Below are 10,094 nucleotides of genomic sequence, written 5' to 3'. Positions count from 1 at the left end.
ATCAAAAGAATGTAAAAACTGAGCTTTAGTGTTGTCATCACGTCACCTCTGATTTTACAAACCATCTCCACAAACTAGCGTGTATTTATCACTTTCATAATGGAGTGTACCTGAAAAAATTTTTGCGATAGCTTTTTAAATGCTTATGTGGCTCGTATTTTGTATGATATTTATCACACTGTAATTCGTGTATGACAATTAGTGCTAGTAATCAAATTGAAAAAAAAAAAGTTCAAAAGCACCTTCTTACAACTGACTTGCATTATAGATGCTATTATCCCATAGATCGGCAGGTCCCCTCTTTAACACTCATTTCCTCCACGGTTTCAATGGATCTGTACCAAAAAGGAATAAATGGTATTCTTAGTGTAAAAGGTTTATTAACACCTTTATTAAATATTATACATACTAAATAGAATGAAATACTTCCATATCACAAGACCGCACACACTTTCCAATGCTGTTTTGCGGTTTCACTTAATTAGGATGGAAAAAGTTCAATGGAAAGCCACTGCCTACTCTAAGTAAACTTTAAAAAGTGCACTCTCACTTTTGACCCTGTGGTACCAGCTAGGCCATTTATATGCATCATAGATGGGTAAGGGAGACATGTGGGTTATATATATATATATATATATATATATATATATATATATATATATATATATATATGTATATTAATTTGTTTAGTGCCATTTGAAATTTAAATTAATTCAGATATTACCATGCCCACTACTTAAAACATATTTATTGTATGATTTATCATTGCTACAATTAATTTGTTAAAGATTATTTTAAAAAGGAATGAAATTAACATAATGTGCATTTAGGGCCTTATTCATCAAGGAACGCAAAACCTTTTTAAAAATGAACATTCATAGGGGATAAGCACGTCTGTATTCAAGAAGGAGTGGATCTGAAGATATGTTTTTTGATGAATAAGGGTCTAGTTCCGTTCTGCTCTAACAGACAAGACACTACAGGATATGTTCAATGCTTAAGTGGAGTATCAAGTCTCAAAAGCACATACAAAAAAAATGTTCAATTAATATCATCTGTTAATAATATAGTTATTAATGAGAAAACATTAAAAAATAAAAGTGTTTTTTTTTCTTTTCCCTCCATAAACTACACCTATTAGGATTTTAATCATGTCTACTCTACATAACATACACTTTTACAGTAAGCTCCAATGGGGCAGGGACTGATGTGAGTGAGTTCTCTGTACAGCGCTGCGGAATTAGTAACGCTATATAAATAGCTGATATTGATGACATTTGCTCCTGATTGCAAACAAATGTTCTAGTTTGCATACAAAGCCGTAATCACTAGTAATCAGCACTTACAACAGACCTGTAGCTGGTGCAAGTGTTACGACTGAAAATCACGTAATGTTGAGGTGCCCAAACCTTGGATCAGACACTGCTGCATGGGCTCGAGCTTGCCATGCCCTCAATCTAATAACTTGTTGAATTTGATTGATTGTGTGCATATGCCCATTCCCCTCTCTGTCCTGCACATGAAATCATCGGCTGTTGTAAGTGTCCTTTGCTCTTGAAAGTGAATTGGGCGTTGCTGCATTCTCTGGCATATGGTTCCTTTCTGGGCATGCACAGTGCGTTTTTACACATAATACGGCATTTACGTTCCTTGAAGATTCAGGCCCTTAATGTTCATGCAGTATATTTGAAAAAATGAAAATACTAAATAAACTCAGTTATAGAAACATAATAAATATAAACTATATATACCATATGTCTTTAACCATGGACTTAAACCATTGACAACAATCAACTTATCACTTTAATCAGAAATAACCACACGACAACTTTATAAGTTGGCAAAATTGAACTTGTTTATTTATTTTATTTAAATTTTAATCCTGACCTAAATTTGGCGGCGAGAGCATAGCAGTCAGCAGGCAATACGCAAAGCCAAACAGTGGGAGGCCATACCCTTGCCCAGGAGTAAACTCATTTACGATTGACCTGGAGTTAAATTTGGGCTAACAAGGCGGCTGCGCCCCTCCTGGACTCGACGTTGGCGCCCACTCAAAGCCTTCCAAGGGGTCCTTCAATCAGGAGTACCATGAGTCATGATTCTTTAAAGGGGGCAATGACCCCAGCCATACTAGTAACACCATCTGCTCAATTACGGCTGACTGCCTGCTCTCCTACCGATACGATCAAACCTGTAAACCAAATCTCACAAGCTGGGTGGGAGGGTGGCAAATGATGCAGGAACAAGAGATCGGGCCGCCCACAGGAAGAGGATATCACTACAATCTCTGCTCCTCCCTGTATCCTCATTGGCCATACCTGCATCATCATTGTTAACCCCTTTTCTCTATGTTTAACTCCCTGTCAGCCCATATGTAATTAGTTTAGGCTCGTTCAGCCTATTACTTCACTCCAAATAATCTATATATACCATATGTCTTTAACCATGGACTTAAACCATTGACAACAATCAACTTATCACTTTAATCAGAAATAACCACACAACAACTTTATAAGTTGGCAAAATGAAACTTGTTTATTTATTTTATTTTAATTTTAATCCTGACCTAAATTTGGCGGCAAGAGCATAGCAGTCAGCAGGCAAAATGCAAAGCCAAACAGTGGGAGGCCCAGGGGCAGTCAGGCCGCTATTAGGGCCGGGGGGTAGGCCGGCCGGCCGCCCTCCAGATGCAATATTACATATTGGTACCCGCGGCCGCATCTGATGACATCAATGACATGGCCGCATCCCCTGTCAAGTGATGCGGCCATCTGTGTGTCCCCCGGGCTTTCCTCTCCCAGCCCGCGCCTGCGGAGGACATACCCTTGCCCACTGGTCCCAGGAGTAAACTCCTTTACGGTTGACCTGGAGTTAAATTTGGGCTAATGAGGCGGCTGCACCCCTCCTGGACTCGACATTGGCGCCCGCTCAAAGCCTTCCAAGGGGTCCTTCAATCAGGAGTCATGATTTTTCAGAGGGGGCAATAACCCCAGCCATACTAGTAACACCATCTGCTCATTTACGGCTGACGGCCTGCTCTCCTACCACCGCTGTGACCTCAAAAGAGTCATGGCCCGCCAACCAACAACCTCATTACCTCCTCTAACTGTGTGAAAATCTGCCTGATAAAGATTACTATTCCTTCATCACTTAAATGGACTCCATCCTGGCGATATAAATGACCTTGCTCAACTCTTATTGAAGGGTGAGAGATAGACGTTCCCCCCAGGACTTTTATGACTATGCCTATGGACCTGTTCAATTTCCTCATGATGATACCCATCTTTTTGTTAGGGACCGGAGATCTCCATGTTATGCGGGGAATAATATTTGACCAGAGCAAGGTTATTGAAGGCCACCTGGTCTGAATGACCCTAAGATCTTCGCGTATAGCGACCAGTAAACCTAGTGATTTACCCTTACCGAGATCGTTCCCACCTAGGTGTATGGCCAATATATCCGGTAGCCTGTTCTCAACTTCCTCTTCAATCAAAGGTATAAGATCTTTTCATTTTAAACCTCTCTTCCCTACCCATCTGATGTCAACTGGCGAGGGGAAGGAACTCCAATCCTTAGCTAATTGGTGTCTGGCTGCCCAGTACACGAACGAGTGGCGCATATTACAAACCTTGATCTTCACAGAAGGAACACCTAGGCAAATGAGATGAATAACTATTTATAACCTGACCAAAGCAATAATGAATTTCTTAAACGGGCAAGAGGCTTAAACGAGTAAATAAAGAAAGGGGGGAGGGGGGGAGTTTTTTTCAGGGGGAAAAGTATGTTGACCCAAACGAAGGTAAAAACCCGAAGAAAACCTTGGAGGCGCACCACTAATCAGGCCTTCCAAAGCGCAATAATATAAAATCCCTTTGTGCCCCCACTAAAAGCGGCGAGCGGAGTAGCCCTGGGTTAACAGATTGCTGATCGGGATTCACTTTTGGGGTCTGACGTATCTCCTGTAAGCTTCAGACTTCCACCGCCCTAGCTGTTTAATAGTCGTAGGAGGAGCTCCCATCTGAGCCGCAGCAGTAGCTGCACCGATTCTAAATGAGTGAGTACCGTATAATTTGGGATCAAACCCCAGACGAGTCAGGGATAACTTCAAAAGTGCACCAAATTGAAACTTTGTCAGGGGCGAGCCATCAGCATGAACCAACCATTAATCCGCCCCATGGGGCCGCACCCTGGACCATCTTGTACACAGGGCCATATGACATATGCTCTGATTATTATGGGCCGATAAAAACACCCACTGTCCTTTACCCGTTTGGTCCGGCTTGGACTTCACCACTTTGCAATGCACGTGTGAATCAGTACTAACCATGTTCCTAGCTAGCAAAGCTGTGCCATAGCTAAATCTGGACTGAGCCACTAGCTCGCAAACCCAAAAAGCCCCAAGGAAAGCAAGGGAAAAGGCCACGCTAAAAAGTAGGGACTCAAATAAATCAGTTGTTATATTAGGCAATATGTCTATCAATTTCTTAAGCGTGCAACTATCAATGGGTCTTCTATTATCGTGGACCACGGGCCACAACTTTGCCCACCATTTAATGGCTTTGGATATAATGAATGACTTAGTGGGATCAAAGCTAACGTATAAGTGTGACATAAACGAAATTCCCGCTAGTGCCGTGGACATGGAGGTTTTTGAAGCGCCATTAGTAAACTTAGACCACATGAAATTACAAATTTCATCTTGCTGCTGTTGCGAAGAACTCTCCCTATCACCTAACCAATTCACCCTTTGGCTCCATGCTGCCCGATATGCCTTCTTGGTTGTGTTGGCCAGGGACGCCTCCGCCAGACTCCTTATGCTGGTTTAACCATCTGCCAAACATAAGAGGGGCAAGGGGTACCAGTTAATTTTGCGTGTGGGGCTAATTCTCTAAAGTGCCTCCAGTTGAAACGCGAAAGGGCATCCGCAATATTATTTTTTACTCTGGGGACATGACGCGCACGAAATGTGAGATCATGATCATGAGTAAGGCACCGTAATATTAATTTGTGCAGCAAGTTAACCGCCGGCAGGGAGGTAGCGGATTGGCTATTGATCGCTTGCACGACCCCAAGGTTCTCACACCAGAAATCTACGTTTCTCCCCCGGAACGTATCCGACCACAACTACAATGAAACCACTATGGGAAATAGCTCTAGAACTAATAGGTTCTTTACTAGCTCGTTATCTACCCAAGATGCCGGCCAATGGACGGTGCACCACTCCCCCTGAAAAAAGGCTCTGAATCCGATGGAACCGGAAGCAGCCGTGTGCAAATCAAGCGATGGGCTAGCAATAATAGGGGCTGGCCATATTCGGGTTCCATTAAAATTCTGCAAAAATTCCAACCAAATTTGCATATCCTGTTTCAACTCCTTTGCACTGTGCACCCTCGCATGTGGTTTCGACAGGCCAGTCGTGGCCAATTGTAGTTTCCGACAGAATATTCTACATAGAGGTATAATGCGACAGGCAAAATTAAAGGAACCTAAAAGGGACTGGATGCAGCAAAGCGGTTTCGTAGGGGCTGAAATAACTTCCACTATTAACTCCGAAAGTTTCTTGACCTTATCCATAGGTAACCTACAGCACCCGGCTACAGTATCAATTTCTATGCCTAAATAAGACAAGCGGGTTGTAGGCCCTTCCATCTTATCATGGGCGATTGGAACCCCCATCTCATGAAACAGTGCATGAGCTGATGATAATGTGTCCGCACAAACCGTGGATAGTGCGGGGCCTATGAACAAGAAGTCGTCTAGGTAGTGTGCTATCCCATGGTGCCCCGTACTGGCCTGGATACACCAGTGCAAGAAGGAGCTGAACATCTCAAAAAATATGCATGAGATTGAGCATTCCATGGGAGGACACCTATCTATGTAGAAACCGTCGGGTAGCTTAAATCCCATCAGGTGAAAAGACTCTGGGTGGAGGGGAAGTAGGCGGAAGACGAATTTAATATCCAGCTTCGCCAACTGTGTTCCTTTTCCGAACTTTTGTACTAATGACAGCGCTTCATCAAACGATTGATAAACCACTGAGCTATTGCAGACCTCGATGGCGTCGTTAACGGATCACCCTTGTGGATGGGAAAGATGTTGGATTGGTCGAAATTTACCTGCAACCTTTTTAGGGACTACCCAAACGGGTGAAATTACTAATTTGTCTAACGGGGGTGATGGAAAGGGACCAACCATGCGACCTAAACTCACTTCTTTACGGACCTTTAAAATAGTATCTCTTGCAACTCATAAGCTGATTTTAGATTTCTAGATGCTACAGCTTCCATCTCACGGCAAGTTGGGATTCGAAAACCCTTGTGAAAGCCTTGTTTCAGGAATTGAGATTGGGACGTGTCAGGAAAAAGTCTAAGCCATTTGTTCAAAACCTTTAAATTAATGGGCGACTGGGCAATCCCTTGCTGAGTGACTCCCCCGGCAGTTCGAGCATGCATGTTGATACTTGCATGTGTCCCTCCTAGAACATGTGGAGGAGTTGAAAGCAAAACAACGGTTCCTGGAGCTCCGGGGAAGACCGCGCCTCCCCGCCGACTGAAACCTGGTATCTGTTGTTGTTTGACTTTCAGCAACACTTGGCCGCATCAGCGCCATCCACGTTTTGACGTCTTTAAAAGCAAAAGGTATCATCCTCTGGCCCAAGTCATTCCCTCTAAAACTCTCATCATAGCGCCGCCAGATTACCAGCCCGTCGAGAATGGACATCTCAGTAACCAGGTGCAAATATCTCCAAATGTCCACGTTAGCTTGGGGTCTAGTCGCTAGATAGCAGCCCGCACACATACAAAAACCTATTAGCCAATTGGGGAAACAACGGAACGCTTCAGATCCTATACCACCCCGCACACAAGCTGCTATGGCTTCCTTCCTAGCCTTCTCTGTGATCGAGAACATGTCAACATAATAACCTTTACGTATTTTGTCCTTCACGCTAGGGCGTATTGAAGTAAGCAGTACCGTGTTTTCACATTTGACCAAAGGGCCCTCTAACTTTACCGGACTAACCGTTCCCGGATTTGGTTAACTATGTGAACTCTTAGCCCCTTTGAAATTCAACAATTCTAATAAGCTTGCGCGACCCCCGCTCAGAGCCTGACGAACCCTCACTTGTTGTGGATCTAGGTGGACTAAGTGTGTTTGACATTTGTGAATTCGGCCTTTCATGCTCACCCGCTTGCTCAGGCAGGTCAACCGTCATAGATCCTTGCGCTGCTGTAGCCGCCACCGCTGCTGGGCCCGGTGAGTTCCCTTCAGTCTGCTCCCGACTGGGCCCGGGCACACCTCCTGCATTATTATCCTGTGCTCCTGGTAAAGAAAGAACATTTGAAATGTCGTGCACCACAGATAGGAAAGGAGCGACCCCAACTTGAGCTGAATTAGAAGGCCCTGTTTGGGCTTGGGGCTGTGACAGCAGCGGCGTGGGGATGGGAACCGGGGCCCCAGTGGCCGAGGAAGTGTTCGTATAACCTGCCACCCGAGGAGGTAGGGGTGTCTGATGATCAGGGTAAGGCTGAAACCTATTCTCCGTGAACGGCCGTTGAGATGTTGGTACATAACCCAAATAGGGGACAGATGGGGGGTAGGGGGCGGACCAACCCTGGGCCGAAAAAGCCGGGAAAGGCCTGGGGCTCGGAGGGGAAGGGCGTGGACCGGGAATGGAACCTGAGGGCATGGGCTGATCCTGGAAAACAGTAGGGGGAAATGGCCAGGATGAGGATAGGTTGAGTGACCTAAGTGACATTTGAGAACCCTGTGCTACCGGGGGAGGAGGACCAGCATATTGAATGCCACCGGCCTGTCTGAATGGCCGTGTGGGAACGACACTAGCACCCTGACTTGCTGGGAAGGGGGATCATGGTTGAGAGGAATTGGAGACCCCCGCATGAGAATCCAGGGAATAAAGGAGCGGTGAGTCACGCTAAGAAAATTGCTGACTGGACTGTTGGGGCATGCTACTGAGCCCCTGCACGAGAGAAGCAGGAGGGGGGACCTGCCCAATCTCTCCCTCGCTGACACCGGGGATGGGCGGGCGTGACACCCGACCCCCCCGATGCCCAACCTCGCTAACCTCGGTGGATGTAATGGGGGGAGCCACTGCTGCCACTTGACCGCGCCGCCGGGGCCTACTAAGTGGCCTCGGGATGTCCTGAGTTGTGCCCGCCGACAGGGCCTGATGAGGGGGAGGAGCCGGGGGATCGGAGGTGCCGGGAACAGTCTGGCCGTGAGTGGCAGCGTGGGACCTATCACGGAATCGGGAAGGGGGCTGAACAGATCTCCTGGCTCTGGGCATGTTAAAATGGGGGGATGGGGTGGGAACCAGGGTACTAAGAACTGAGATGGACGGGGAAAGGGGAAATCTGACGTGCGTTGGGGGGGAGGGTGAGCGGGTACAGGGGCGAGGGAATAGGAAAGACCAGAAGAGGGACAGGGGACAGCAGAGAAAGAAAGGAAAATAATGAATATTAAACCAAATACAAAAATCTTAGAGATACTACGCCTGAGACTCCTGTCCTCTTCAAATGATGCAGGAAAAAGAGATCTTGCCGCCCACAGGAAGAGGATATCACTACAATCTCTGCTCCTCCCTGTGTCCTCATTGGCCATACCTGCATCATCATTGTTAACCCCTTTTCTCCATGTTTAACTGTCAGCCCATATGTAATTAGTTTAGGCACGTTCAGCCTATTACTGCACTCCTCATAGTTTGAATTAAATCTGAAAAAGATAATAAAATTAAGTAAAATATGTAGAATAATTCATAATTCATAAATGGATGAGGGTACATGTAGATATTCTAACAAGGTCTGAATACATATACACAGTGGTCTAATGGTGGCATGCAAAACCACCACTCCTACTGCTTTGATTATAAAACTATCATATTCCACTCGCTTACATTTTCCATAGCATACTGTTCCGCCACTTCTAAATTTCCACATTGACTACTCTATATGTTTATACAAATTAACAATACTACTAAAGAAGCACATAGAACACATGAAACATGACTGAGGATTCTGGGTATTCCACTTAAAATGTATGCAGGATGCATACTGAACTTCTGGTTTCTAAGTGTCATGAGGAAAAGGAGCGTACTAACTCCATTCTGACTTGTCGGAGTTCCTGATAAGCAGCATATATTTTATCTTTAAGTGGATACTTATGATGTTGTTATTCAAATAAATTCCATGCTCTTTTGTTTTTTGAGATATTTCTAGACAACACTTCAGTGGAGACTGGTATTCATCCTGCTGCCAGGAGGACACTTGTATTGTTTATAGCAGGGTAGCACAAACCAACTTTCCACTTATTACGGTTTCCTAAAGATATTTACAGTATTGTCCAGTCAAAGTTCCATGCCTTTTCATGCTTTCCACACTAATCATAATGAAACTGCTGCAGTAACTCATGGAGATACTAAGAAACTCCATGGGAAGAGCTAGGGAAAAACTGTCATGATGGGGCATGTGTCAAGGCATGATTAAGTAATGACATGCTTTGGGCTTCACTGAGTCACGATTTGCCTTAAAGAAATATGCTCCATCTGTACAAGTCTGTTTATATAAAAGAGCTACTAATAACATTCACTACTATAAGTGTAAAATTCTCAGGAATTCCTGTTAGCAACGCTATTGAAGCACACTGCAGTTAGTCTCTTTTATCTATCTTATGCTAAAAATATAGCTAATATCAGAGAATAATAACCTGTACTCAGCAACAAATGTGCATGGACTATCAAACATCTTCGGTAGTTTTATAGGTGCTGCTTAAGCACCATACATCAGATCTAAAGTCTTGGCTTCAGTTGTGTCACACACTCTTCAATGTAATTTGGCTGTCATTAAAAATGTGATGTCCAGGCACACACTTAGAGTTGGATTCCTGTTGGCCAGAATGCCCCCCCCCCCCAATGCTTGATTTACATAATCTGACCAAGTATCGTAAAAGTCAAAATAGGGTGCTAACAATCCGCTAACTAGGCACACACTTAGAGTTGGATTCCTGTTGGCCAGAATGCCCCCCCCCAATGCTTGATTTACATAATCTGACCAAGTATCGTAAAAGTCAAAATAGGGTGC

The sequence above is a fragment of the Mixophyes fleayi genome, chromosome 5 (genome assembly GCF_038048845.1).
Source record: "Mixophyes fleayi isolate aMixFle1 chromosome 5, aMixFle1.hap1, whole genome shotgun sequence".
NCBI lineage: Eukaryota > Metazoa > Chordata > Amphibia > Anura > Limnodynastidae > Mixophyes > Mixophyes fleayi.
Note: the sequence above shows the minus strand (reverse complement) of the source record.